This window comes from Rhipicephalus sanguineus, chromosome 4, assembly GCF_013339695.2.
Source record: "Rhipicephalus sanguineus isolate Rsan-2018 chromosome 4, BIME_Rsan_1.4, whole genome shotgun sequence".
NCBI classification, from domain to species: domain Eukaryota; kingdom Metazoa; phylum Arthropoda; class Arachnida; order Ixodida; family Ixodidae; genus Rhipicephalus; species Rhipicephalus sanguineus.
The window spans coordinates 74,702,917-74,716,025 of NC_051179.1; the positions used below are offsets into that span (position 1 = coordinate 74,702,917).

Here is a 13,109-nt window from a genome sequence, read left to right on the forward strand (position 1 = left end):
GCTACTCCTTTGACCCTTGCTCTACTTTGCGCGACTATACCGTTGAAAATAGTGGAGTATTCATTTAGGCAAATGCAATAATACTTGCCGTTCTGCCCAGCGACTGCAAAAAAAGAATAGTTCAATTTTAGCATTATTTTAATAAAACTCGTCAAAACAACACATATTTTCTAGCAAAGTTATATAGAAAAGCGCGAAAAGATGCTGGTCAGTGATTTCCAATTAAGAAGTTAAGGTATTCCTCATTCACATGCTTGTATGAGTATAGCCAACTAAAATTGTGACTGTGATGGCGCACAGTGTCATATGGTGCTAAATAAACAGCAGAAATTGGCATCATGTTTCCATATTTATTCTTATGATTAACAATAAATCAAAAGTGGTGACGGCTGGAGACATCAGACTTGTGGCTTGCTAGGTTGTCGCTCCTGTTCAGCGTGAGCACCATGAAAAAACGGCATCTGAAAATAAGAACGTGATATTATGATGAGAAAATGAAATTGCAGTAAAGGTTTGCAAAACCTACACAATAAGTGGTTCACACAGACATAATAAAGGCTAACAACAAAACAACAAATACAAACAGGCATGGTCAGGAACCAAGTTTTTTGACGTCGAGATCAGACATGTCATATGCTAGAATTACCGCACATAGCTCCCACAATCACGCACACTCACTCGATTCTGTAATAACGCCCAACGTCATCGCAGTGTATGCAAATCACGAAAACAGCAAACAGAAACGAGGGAAGAGTGTACGGCCGCGGCCGCACCAACGCGCGCCGTCGAAAGTCTAGAGCTTTTTCACTTTACCGGTGAAGCGTGTCCAACTTGAATGACTACCGCGTACGTTCTGGAAGCACCGTACCATATCTGCACCTCAAACTACCGTCTTCAAGCCAACAAAAACCCATTATATATAGTGCGTCTGAGCGTTCTGTACGCAGGCATTTTTTTATCACGTTCCCACGCGCCGAAGCACGCTACACACTCAAGGTCGATGGAAATGTTATGAAGTAGACTAAAGTGCATCTCAAAACGACATCTTGCACATTCAGTTGCGCAGACACAACGTGCGATCAGCAAAAAATTACCTTTGATAATTGTTTGCATCGCTCACTATAAGGGAGCTTGCACAGCAACGCGCATAGCGGTGGCAACTCGTTAACTGACAGCTTTAGTTGGCATCCGCAACAGCCCTGCGGACACAGGCTGCTGTTGGAAATGGCTGGCAGATAACTTCCGCAGAGCTGCTGCAGACGCCCAGCTAAGCTGTATAATTAGTACCTACGAAAGCAGTACACTCACCGTTAACTGGCGCCCGTTGTTCCTGTCCGCAGCTCCAGGAATATTCCGTCCTCCAAGCGTCACCGCGTCACTTCGTGCACGGAGCCGGCGTCAACACCAACACCACCGAAGACGCGCATGAACAGACACACAACCCGCGCAACCAACACGCAACGCATTCCAAGACAGAAAGGAAAACAGAAGCGGCACTGGCGGCACGCCACCCCGGCGCCGTTGTGGCGCGTTGCCTCGCCTCCGTCGTCGAGCCAACGCCAACGCGCCACAACGGCGCCAAAGGGCAAGCGCGCGATATGTATGGCGTATACGGCGCCGCCGCCAATCGAAACGCGCTTCGGGAGAGTCCCGTGACTCCAGTCGAATTGCGAACTCTCTTTCTCTGCCTGTACCTTCCAAAAGGGGTCAAATGGACACCCGAAGAGAGTCACGCGGCCATGACCCTCTTTTGACTCTTTTTTTTCTTAGAGTGTACATGACCTTTCAAAGTGACCTAGATCCCGTTTACAGTTGGTGTACTAAGCGGTTAGTGAATCTGAACAATTCAAAATGTAAAATAATGCCGTTTCCCGAAAAAAAATCGATTTCCAGTATTTCGCGCCAAGTTAACAATGGCGAAATGTCTCGAACCACTTCGTGCAAATATTTAGGGGCAGTTATCGACGCTAATATTTCGTGGTCCTCCCAAACTGCTATTTGTTCCAAAGTATCTAAAACGCTGGGATACTTGCGTCGAAATCTCCGTAAATTCCCCGTCCGCAAGTTAGCCTACCTCACATTCGTAAGCCCTCAATTAGAATACGCCTCACCAGTTTGGTCACCTCATCATTGTTATTTAAACACAAATGATCGAAGCTATCTAAAACAGAGCAGCCCCCTTCATAACTCAGAAATACCCACGTCTTAGCAGCCCTACTGAAACGTTCCGCATGCCATTCCAATAATTCCGTATGTTTCCGTACGAATCTTACGGAATTATATGGAAAATATATGTAAAATATACGGAAAACATACGGATTCCGTATGGAAACATATGGAATTATTGGAATCGCATACGGAACGTTTGAGTACGGGTGTTTCTGAAATTAAACGTGACATTGATGTACAGCCATTGGATATCCGTAGCAAGAAGTGTTGTTTCACAAGTACGTCCAGTGCTAAGCCGTCTCCTCTCCCATTGCGCACACCAGATCGCATGTCGGCACGCTTGCGAAATCAGCGCAGCTTTATGCGTAATTTTGGCAGAACACGCGCATTCACCTTACTTGCTTTTCCACACGCACTCTCACTGTGGAATGATCTTCCCGACGTGATAACTGCTGTGACTAACAACAATACATTCCCGGAGCATCTACACTCTCATTACACCTAGCATGATTCATTATAGCCATTTCTATAACCGATGCATATTTAATGAATGACTGCGTCTTTTTCGAAATTACAGTGTTCTATTATTGTTTTTGTTAATGTTGATGCTGTTATGTTGTGTCTCATTTGTATAGTTGAACAGTCTAGGTTTTCATTCTTTTCGCCCCTCGTTCATTACATGCCCACCTTACCCTATGCTCTAACCAGAGTCTGTAAGGTATGATAAATAAATAAATAAATAAATAAATAAATAAATAAATAAATAAATAAATAAATAAATAAATAAATAAATAAATAACGACGGAAGACTGCTCCTTTTTTGCTCTTGCTGTTCTACAAACGGTTGCTGTTCGAAGTTGGCAGGTTATGAAGATGGTAAGCTTGGCGAGTTGGTCGAAGTTCATCTCGTTGAAACAGCACGTTACAAGGGCAGCGACAAGAACAGGGGTGCAGAGCGCATGTGCAGTGTACTCCTCTGCTCGCCCTCGTCAAGTAACGCGCCCTTTCAATTAATTGACAGGTTATGTGTGTCTATACCTTCAAAAGTCATAGAAAATGCCGAAACAGTTAACAGCTTTAACATATAGCGCGATTGAAAGCTTTCCTCTTGCGTTGTTTCTTGTGGCCAGGCTTGACTGCAGCGCGGCTGGACACATTCCGGCATTGCAAGTTAGCCCACTTGTCCCTGCCCCTCGTATCTGACGCAATATGGTGTTCATACAAAACGCGACATAGGCAACCTTGACAGCAGCGACGTATCTCACTTACCACTAGCCCTACATTTCATCTTAACCTGCCGCGGTGGTCCTTTTTCTTATTATTGAGATGAGATAAGGAGATATTGGCGCACAAATAAAGCGCCGGCTACTCCTTAGCTCTTACTGATAGGTGTTGAACGTAGAACCGTACAGAGTCCAAAATTTCCGTACATAACAAATCCGCAGCACATACAATGTTCACCTTGAAGAACACCATGACACTATGACGTCTCAAAAACAGAAAGAATAACGTCCGGTCTAGTGGTTATGGTGCTCGATTGCTGACTCGAAGGTCGCGGGATTGAATCCCGGCCGCGGCAACTGCATTTAGATGGAGACGAAATGCTATAGAGGCCCGCGGGCTTGATTCCAGATTCCTTTATTTCAGCGTTCATCATGAGAACAGATGCTAGGACAGGAGCAAAAAGCCGCTATTATAGTGGCTTGACAAAGGCCCCTGCCTCTTTTATTATTATTGGATTTAGGTGCGCGTTAAAGAGTCTCAGGTTGAAATTTCCGGAACCCTCCACTGCGGCATCCCAGTCGTAATCATATCGTGGTTCTGGACGTACTACACCGACAATTTATTATTTATTATATATTTAACCTTAAATCTTCATCTGTGCAACAGTCCGTGAACGCTGATGCCGGAAAACCGGAGCTGTGGAATTCGATTCCACAAGCTGTATCCGTCCGGTTGTTGCGCTCGACCAAATGAGTGTGACACTTGTTCGAATTAACCAATGGCGCGATTCGTGCTTACTTCGTTTCCTAGCTAATTAAAATTCGGCCAATTTGATTGGGCCGCCTGCATCGTTTGGGGATGTTACTGAGCGCGTCCGCAGTGAAGGCACCGGAAATGCAGCACACACAACAACAACATACAATATTATGAGTTCTGCACGGCGTCCGTAGCCACTGTGTTTTGCCTTTTACATTGCTTCTTGAGTTTTGTTAGGCACGGCCAAGAAGGATGTTGATCAATAAAGACTCTTCTGCGGGGACACTGTTGCAGCGATGGATAGATGGAAGTGAAGTTCGCCAGTGAGACATTTCAGTGTGTTTGACATTTACTAGACTGTTTAATAGGAGGCGTCTCCTTGACAGTGCGCGTGTGGTGGTCGCCATTCATTGATTTCATCCATGTCCACTACTGAAATCTACGGGCGTAGCGGTAGCAGGAACCCCTGTGCATTGTAACGGGAAAGTACTCATTGTATACCGAGGATTTACGGAGGAAAGCGAGCTCCGAAGCCAGGTGGAATATCTCCCGCCCCGACAACGAACGTAATCAGTACGTCGGCTGTTCCAGAGCTCACGAGAGGCACAGTCTTTCATGTCTTCATCTCAAGTACGCCTTTGCGTATGAGCTTTGTCGTGCTTGGACTGGTATAGCGCAGCTCGGAACCTGAGAAATGGCCGGGCCAGCCGTTTTTCCTTCGCTTTCAATCACACTGTCCTTTCGTTTGGCCAGCTCGGTCGGTTCTTCCTTTTCTGTGATGCGCTAACCTGTTTAACTACGACAAACCAACTCGCCCAATCACCAACACATTACCTATGCGCTCGTATTGCATTCTTCTATGATGTTTCAGCGGGTACCTGCAGTTATTCAAGTGAACTTAAATTGAGCACGCCCGTCACACTATATAACGTATGTACAAGGTGAATAGAGCAAGTAGCCGCATGCAATTTTTGATGATTGATTGATCTTGAATTCACTGTTATCTATTTATTTCAGGACATAGATACCAAAACGGTTGCCAAGAGCATCTAAGCCATAAGCAAATGCTATACGAGCCCGTGCTATAAGTGACCGAAATAATTACCCAGGCGCCAGTAACAAACATGAACAGAAAAAAGGTGAACATTTACACTGACGTCAACAGACATAATCGTTATCAGTTCAGTATCAGTATAAGTAAAGTGATTGATTGATTAATATATCAATCAGGGTTCGCCTTGGAAACACGAAAGGAGTAGGTTCAAGGTAGTCGCCATTCTATATAGTTGGTTTTTCGTGTTTTAGGGGCGAAGCTCCTTATGCCGTGGGTCTGTCCATCCTCCGTTTGTTTCTAGCGTTGTAGTAGCCACCTCTAGCTCGTGAGAAGCGCGCGTTCTGGTATGTAGTAGAAGAAGAAGACGACGTTGACGAGTGACACTCTCGTGCGTGTTCGCCTGTGTGGCGTTCTTTCTTCTTTACTACGTCTCGTGTTTTCAACGACACCCGAAGACAACATTTCAGAAGTAAAGCGCCATGAGGCTCCCTCTTGGCACGCTTTCTCTTTAGCTTGGAGTCGCCAGATGGAAGACGAGGCTGCGGAATGGAGGGCACGGAAGGCGGCGGCAGCGCGCGCTCGCAGACAGAATCCTGAGATATGAGAGCCCGCGAGGCCGAAGCTGCACGTCGACGCCGCGAAGCAGATTCCGCCGTTCGAGCCCGCGAAGCCGAAGCTGCTCGACAAGCTGCACGGCTGCGGCGAGAAGACCCCGCCGTTTGAGCCCGCGAGGCCGAAGCTGCTCGACAAGCTGCAGGGCTGCGGCGAGAAGACCGCGCCGTTCGAGCCTGCGAGGCCGAAGCTGCTCGACAAGCTGCACGGCTGCGGCGCGCGAAGACCCCGCGGTTCGAGCCCGCGAGGCCGAAGCTGCACGGCCGCGGCGCGAATCGGATCTTCAAAATATGAAGGACCGTGAAGCGGCGAGAAAGCGCGCGTACCGGCAGGCAGAGCCCGAGGCTGTGCGAGTACGTGAAGTGGCTGCAAAACGCATCATGCGCCTCTGCCCGAAGGCGCCGACGCGCGCTTCCAGCGGGACTTACTTGATAACAGTTTCGGCCATAGTTGCGGTGTGTGCAACAGATTGTGGTTCTCAAACAATCTAGTCACAATATCTTCCATCAAGAAGGACCACGTCCAATGCCATCGCCGTGCTGCAGCGCGAGTTCGCTTCGCCCCACTCATCATCATTCACCACGTGGATATGATATGCTGTGATTTTTTTTTTTTTTTTGCTCTTCACTCTCCTTTCCGCTGACGGCTCTCCGCCGTTTCACATTCGCCAAGCGCTCGCGCCATGTCAGCGCGGCGGCGAATCCTCGCCGGCGTGTCGCACTTCGCTGCTGCTAGCGGTTGTTTCCGGGAGTTGTTTGAACTAGAATACTAGGTTGAACCCCATAGTTCCCAACAGTCAATGTTGCGCGGAAGCATGAATAACGGTCTCAAACGGCACCTGGGAGCGAAACTTGAGGCTAAGTACTGCTCATAAGCGCCATATTGCAAATAAAGGAAATATTACTTTTAGGGCTCGTTTTTCTTTGTTAGACACAATATTAATGAGAACTAACAGACAGCAATGCCAAGGAAATTATAGAGGTGCTACGTGCTACGTGACGCCAAAAAGGCAGAAAAAAGTGTCCCACCTCGCCGCCATGGCTGCGACTGGCGCTGACTGACACTCCTAATTTTCAATCCACATATATACCCTATAAAGTGGACGGGGAGATGACCGCCGCCGTAGCTCAGTGGTAGAGCATTCGGACGCGTTATTCAAGGTCGCAGGTTCGGTCCCTGCCGGCTGCAATCATCTTTTTGTCCACTTTACTTTCTTCAAATTTATATTCTAATTACTACAAATAGCACCCCTATACTTTCCTTGGCATTGCTGTCTGTTAGTTCTCATTATATTGTGTCTACTATTGCAAATAGGCATTTATAGGCATTTGCGAGCATTTAGGCAGAAACGCCAAAAATAGACATTTATAGGCACTGTAAAAACGCTATAAAAGCCCTTCTTAACCTCTAATTCATGCTTATATATCAACATGGCGCGAAAGGAGCGCAAGGAACAAAATAGGCATTTGCCTAAAATCCGGCCTCCAGTGATAACATAACTGCTATAGAACGAGCTTGTCATAGGGACTTACATTTAGGGCACTAAAAGCGCCGCGCATTTGGCGGCAGTCACGTGGTATTTGTTTCTTTTTTTAATTCGCGCGCTTTAAAGGAAGGCCGGAAAAAAATTAAGGGGGGGGGGGGCTATCTTATCATAGATCGAAAAATTCAATGTTTCTGAACAAACGTTACAACATTTGTATTGAAGACTTTTCTCGGAGTTACTATTTAAAAAGTTCATTAAGCAATCTTTGTTAATTGCCGAGCTTTGCGGGTCGGAAAAAATATTCTGACGTGCTGTATATGTCTCAGAACAATACTGCGCTAATTGGAGAGGTTTAATTTTTGAATACTTGGTGCATTTATAGGAAACGCCTGCACAGGCTATGTAACGGTAGTGTCGAATATATGAAATTCACTTCATCATGGAGTCCGGAACGTGACACATATAGAAGCCGCAGTTATTTAGATTGTTGAACAGCCTCACCCAAAGCTAAGAACCGAGCAGCTAACTTATGGAGAATTCCGCAGAGTGGCACATGTTTCATTAAAAGAAAAGGAAAAGGCACGCAGAAGTACGTCATGAACCCGAAGAAAACCCGTGCGGTTTTCCTCCGAATCATGTTTCACATGAAGCAAAAGCATCCTGCATATGTGGGACCGTGATAAAAAAAAATATTGCTTGTATTCAGTGTCACTGTGATTTGGGTGCCCAATATGGCTTCACTCTGCCGCCTCCTAAGCCTCGATTGGTTCGATAAAATTAAGCCTTATCCATGCCGGTACATCTCCACATATTAATATAGAAAAAAGACCAATTTTCGAGGACTGGGGAAAGAAACATCAATAGCGTCTGCTGCCGGGCTAAGTTGGTGCATAGCTAAGCTAGGAAAGTATTCATAGGCGCAAACCAAGAACACGGACTATTTATTAGACAGGGACATTCGAGGACATTTGTCCTCGAATGCATAGAGAGATGTTTTCCTTAAAAAATATGTGCCCTTCCCCTATCGGGGAATTGGGGGCAAGCGAAGCTTGGGGTGGGCGTGCCTGACCTACCGCTTTTCTTTCTTTCTTTCTTTCTTACACTCATTCTGCCTTTCTTTCTTTCTTTCTTTCTTTCTTAGTCTCTCTCTTTCTTTCTTACTCGCTTTCTGCCTTTCTTTCTTTCTATCTTAACACCTTTTGCTTTCTCTCTTTCTTTCTTACTCTCTTTCTTTCTTTCTTTCTTTCTTTCTTTCTTTCTTTCTCTCTTTCTTTCTTACTCTCATTCTGCCTTTCTTTCTTTCTTAGTCTCTCTCTTTCTTTCTTACTCGCTTTCTGCTGCTTTCTTTCTTTCTTTCTTACTCTAATTCTGCCTTTCTTCCTTTCTTTCTTTCTTTCTTGGTCTGTTTCTTTCTTTCTTACTCTCATTCTGCCTTTCTTTCTTTCTTTCTTTCTTAGTCTCTCTCTTTCTTTCTTACTCGCTTTTTGCCTTTCTTTCTTTCTTTCTTTCTTCTTTCTTTCTTTCTATCTTAACACCTTTTGCTTTCTCTCTTTCTTTCTTACTCTCTTTCTTTCTTCTTTCCTTCTTTCTTTCTTTCTTTCTCTCTTTATTTCTTACTCTCTTTCTTTCTTTCTTTCTTTCCTTCTTCCTTTCTTTCTTTTCTTTCTTGGTCTGTTTCTTTCTTTCTTACTCTCATTCTGCCTTTCTTTCTTTCTTTCTTTCTTTCTTAGTCTCTTTCTTTCTTACTCGCTTTTGCCTTCTTTCTTTCTTCCTTTCTATCTTAACACCTTTTGCTTTCTCTCTTTCTTTCTTACTCTCTTTCTTTCTTTCTTTTTTCTTTCCTTCCTTCTTTCTTTCTTTCTTCCTCTTCTTTCTTACTCTCATTCTGCCTTTCTTTCTTTCTTTCTTAGTCTCTCTCTTTCTTTCTTACTCGCTTTCTGCTGCTTTCTTTCTTTCTTTCTTACTCTAATTCTGCCTTTCTTCTTTCTTCTTTCTTTCTTGGTCTGTTTCTCTTTTTTCTTACTCTCATTCTGCCTTTCTTTCTTTCTTTCTTTCTTAGTCTCTCTCTTTCTTTCTTACTCGCTTTTTGCCTTTCTTTCTTTCTTTCTTTCTTTCTATCTTAACACCTTTTGCTTTCTCTCTTTTCTTTTTCTCTACTCTCTTCTTTCTTTCTTTCTTCTTTCTTTCTTCTTTCTCTCTTTATTTCTTACTCTCTTTCTTCTTTCTTTCTTTCCTTTCTTTCGTTCTTTCTTTCTCTTTTATTTCTTACTCCTTTCTTTCTTTCTTTCTTTCCTTCTTCCTTTCTTCTTTCTTTCTTGGTCTGTTTCTTTCTTTCTTACTCTCATTCTGCCTTTTCTTCTTTCTTTCTTTCTTTCTTTTTTCTTAGTCTTTTCTTTCTCTCGCTTTTTGCCTTTCTTTCTTCTTTCTTTCTATCTTACACCTTTTGCTTTCTCTCTTTGTCTTTCTTACTCTCTTCTTTCTTTCTTTCTTTCTTCTTTCTTTCTTTCTTTCTCTCTTTCTTTCTTACTCTCATTCTGCCTTTCTTTCTTTCTTTCTTAGTCTCTCTCTTTCTTTCTTACTCGCTTTCTGCTGCTTTCTTTCTTTCTTTCTTACTCTAATTCTGCCTTTCTTCCTTTCTTTCTTTCTTTCTTTCTTGGTCTTTTCTTTCTTTCTTACTACTCTCCCTTCTGCTTTCTTTCTTTCTTCCTTTCTAGTCTCTCTCTTTCTTTCTTACTCGCTTTCTGCTGCTTTCTTTCTTTCTTTCTTTCTTTCTTACTCTAATTCTGCCTTTCTTCCTTTCTTTCTTTCTTTCTATCTTAACACCTTTTGCTTTCTCTCTTTCTTTCTTACTCTCTTTCTTTCTTCTTCTTTTCTTCTTCCTTTCTTTCTTTCTTTCTTTCTTGGTCTGTTTCTTCCTTTCTTACTCTCATTCTGCCTTTCTTTCTTTCTTTCTTTCTTAGTCTCTTTCTTTCTTACTCGCTTTTTGCCTTTCTTTCTTTCTTTCTTTCTTTCTATCTTAACACCTTTTGCTTTCTCTCTTTCTTTCTTACTCTCTTTCTTTCTTTCTTTCTTTCTTTCCTTCTTTCTTTCTTTCTTTCTCTCTTTCTTTCTTACTCTCATTCTGCCTTTCTTTCTTTCTTTCTTAGTCTCTCTCTTTCTTTCTTACTCGCTTTCTGCTGCTTTCTTTCTTTCTTTCTTACTCTAATTCTGCATTTCTTCCTTTCTTTTTCTTTCTTTCTTTCTTTCTTGGTCTGTTTCTTTCTTTCTTACTCTCATTCTGCCTTTCTTTCTTTCTTCCTTTCTTTCTTACTCGCTTTCTGCCTTTCTCTCTTTCTATCTTAACACCTTTCGCTTTCTCTCTTTCTTTCTTACTCTCTTTCTTTCTTTCTTTCTTACTCTCTGCCTTTATTTCTTTCTATCTAAGGACCTTTTGCTTTCTCTCTTTCTTTCTTACTGTCATTCTGCCTTTCTTTCTTTCTTTCTTTCTTAGTCTCTCTCTTTCTTTCTTACTCGCTTTCTGCTGCTTTCTTTCTTTCTTTCTTACTCTAATTCTGCCTTTCTTCCTTCTTCTTTCTTTCTTTTTCTCTTTCTTTCTTACTCTCATTCTGCCTTTCTTCTTTCTTTCTTAGTCTCTCTCTTTCTTCTTACTCGCTTTCTGCTGCTTCTTTCTTTCTTTCTTATCTAATTCTGCCTTTCTCCTTTCTTTCTTTCTTTCTTGGTCTGTTTTCTTTCTTTCTTACTCTCTTCTGCCTTTCTTTCTTTCTTTCTTCTCTTTCTTTCTTTCTTTCTTTCTTGTCTCTCTCTTTTCTTTCTTACTCGCTTTTTGCCTTTCTTTCTTTCTTTCTTTCTTTCTATCTTACACCTTTTGCTTTCTCTCTTTCTTTCTTACTCTCTTTCTTTCTTTCTTTCCTTCTTTCTTTCTTTCTTTCTCTCTTTATTTCTTACTCTCTTTCTTTCTTTCTTTCTTTCCTTCTTCCTTTCTTTCTTTCTTTCTTGGTCTGTTTCTTTCTTACTCTCATTCTGCCTTTCTTTCTTTCTTTCTTTCTTTCTTTCTTAGTCTCTTTCTTTCTTACTCGCTTTTTGCCTTTCTTTCTTTCTTTCTTTCTTTCTTTCTTCTTTCTTTCTTTCTTTCTCTCTTTCTTTCTTACTCTCATTCTGCCTTTCTTTCTTTCTTTCTTAGTCTCTCTCTTTCTTTCTTACTCGCTTTCTGCTGCTTTCTTTCTTTCTTTCTTACTCTAATTCTGCCTTTCTTCCTTTCTTTCTTTCTTTCTTGGTCTGTTTCTTTCTTTCTTACTCTCATTCTGCCTTTCTTTCTTTCTTCCTTTCTTAGTCTCTCTCTTTCTTTCTTACTCGCTTTCTGCTGCTTTCTTTCTTTCTTTCTTTCTTACTCTAATTCTGCCTTTCTTCCTTTCTTTCTTTCTTTCTTTCTATCTTAACACCTTTTGCTTTCTCTCTTTCTTTCTTACTCTCTTTCTTTCTTTCTTTCTTTCCTTCTTTCTTTCTTTCTTTCTCTCTTTATTTCTTACTCTCTTTTCTTTCTTTCTTTCCTTCTTCCTTTCTTTCTTTCTTCTTGGTCTGTTTTTCTTTCTTTCTTACTCTCATTCTGCCTTTCTTTCTTTCTTTCTTTCTTAGTCTCTTTCTTTCTTACTCGCTTTTTGCCTTTCTTCTTTCTTCTATCTTAACACCTTTTGCTTTCTCTCTTTCTTTCTTACTCTCTTCTTTCTTCTTTCCTTCTTTTTCTTTTCGTTCTCTCTTTCTTCTTACTTCATTCTGCCTTTCTTTCTTTCTTTCTTAGTCCTCTCTCTTTTCTTTCTTACTACGTTTCTGCTGCTTTCTTTCTTTCTTTCTTACTCTAATTCTGCCTTTCTTCCTTCCTTTCTTTCTTTCTTTCTTTTCTTTCTTAGTTCTCTCTCTTTTCTTTCTTACTCGCTCTGCTGCTTTTCTTTCTTTCTTTCTTACTCTAATTCTGCCTTTCTTCCTTTCTTTCTTTTTCTCTTTCTTTCTTACTCTCATTCTGCCTTTCTTTCTTTCTTTCTTAGTCTCTCTCTTTCTTTCTTACTCGCTTTCTGCTGCTTTCTTTCTTTCTTTCTTACTCTAATTCTGCCTTCTTCCTTTCTTTCTTTCTTCTTGGTCTGTTTCTTTCTTTCTTACTCTCATTCTGCCTTCTTTCTTTCTTCCTTTCTTAGTCCTCTCTTTTCTTTCTTACTCGCTTTCTGCTGCTTTCTTTCTTTCTTTCTTACTCTAATTCTGCCTTTCTTCCTTTTCTTCTTCTTTCTTTCTGTGTCTTTTTTCTTTTCTTTCTTACTCTCATTCTGCCTTTCTTTTCTTTCTTGGTCTCTCTCTTTCTTCCTTACTCGCTTTTTGCCTTTCTTTCTTTCTTCCCTTTCTATCTTAAACACCTTTGCTTTCTCTCTTTCTTTCTTACTCTCTTTCTTTCTTTCCTTCTTTCTTTCTTTCTTTCTCTCTTATTTCTTCTCTCTTTCTTTCTTTCTTTCTTTCTTTCCTTCTCTCCTTTCTTTCTTTTCTTTCTTTCTTTCTTTCTTGGTCTGTTTCTTTCTTTTTAATCTAATTCTGCCTTCTTTCTTTCTTTTCTTTCTTAGGCTCTTTCTTTCTTACTCGCTTTTTCCTTTCTTTCTTTCTTTCTTTCTTTCTATCTCTTACACCTTTTGCTTGTCTCTCTTTCTTTCTTACTCTCTTTCTTTCTTTCCTTCTTTCTTTCTTTCTTTCCTCTTTCTTTCTTACTCTCATTCTGCCTTTCTTTCTTTCTAGTCTCTCTCTTTCTTTCTTACTCGCTTTCTGCTGCTTTCT

At 41.6% G+C, this 13,109-nt stretch overlaps 1 long non-coding RNA gene across 1 annotated transcript; it reads right to left on the reverse strand.

Annotated features, from left to right (window-relative positions):
* Nucleotides 1-8,407: 8,407 nt before the first annotated feature.
* LOC125758392 (uncharacterized) lies at nucleotides 8,408-12,359 on the reverse strand. Its single transcript, XR_007416012.1, has 3 exons — nucleotides 12,309-12,359; nucleotides 12,122-12,200; nucleotides 8,408-8,465 (listed from the first exon to the last, which is right to left on the reverse strand). It is a non-coding gene; the product is annotated as an uncharacterized LOC125758392 (long non-coding RNA).
* Nucleotides 12,360-13,109: the final 750 nt, after the last annotated feature.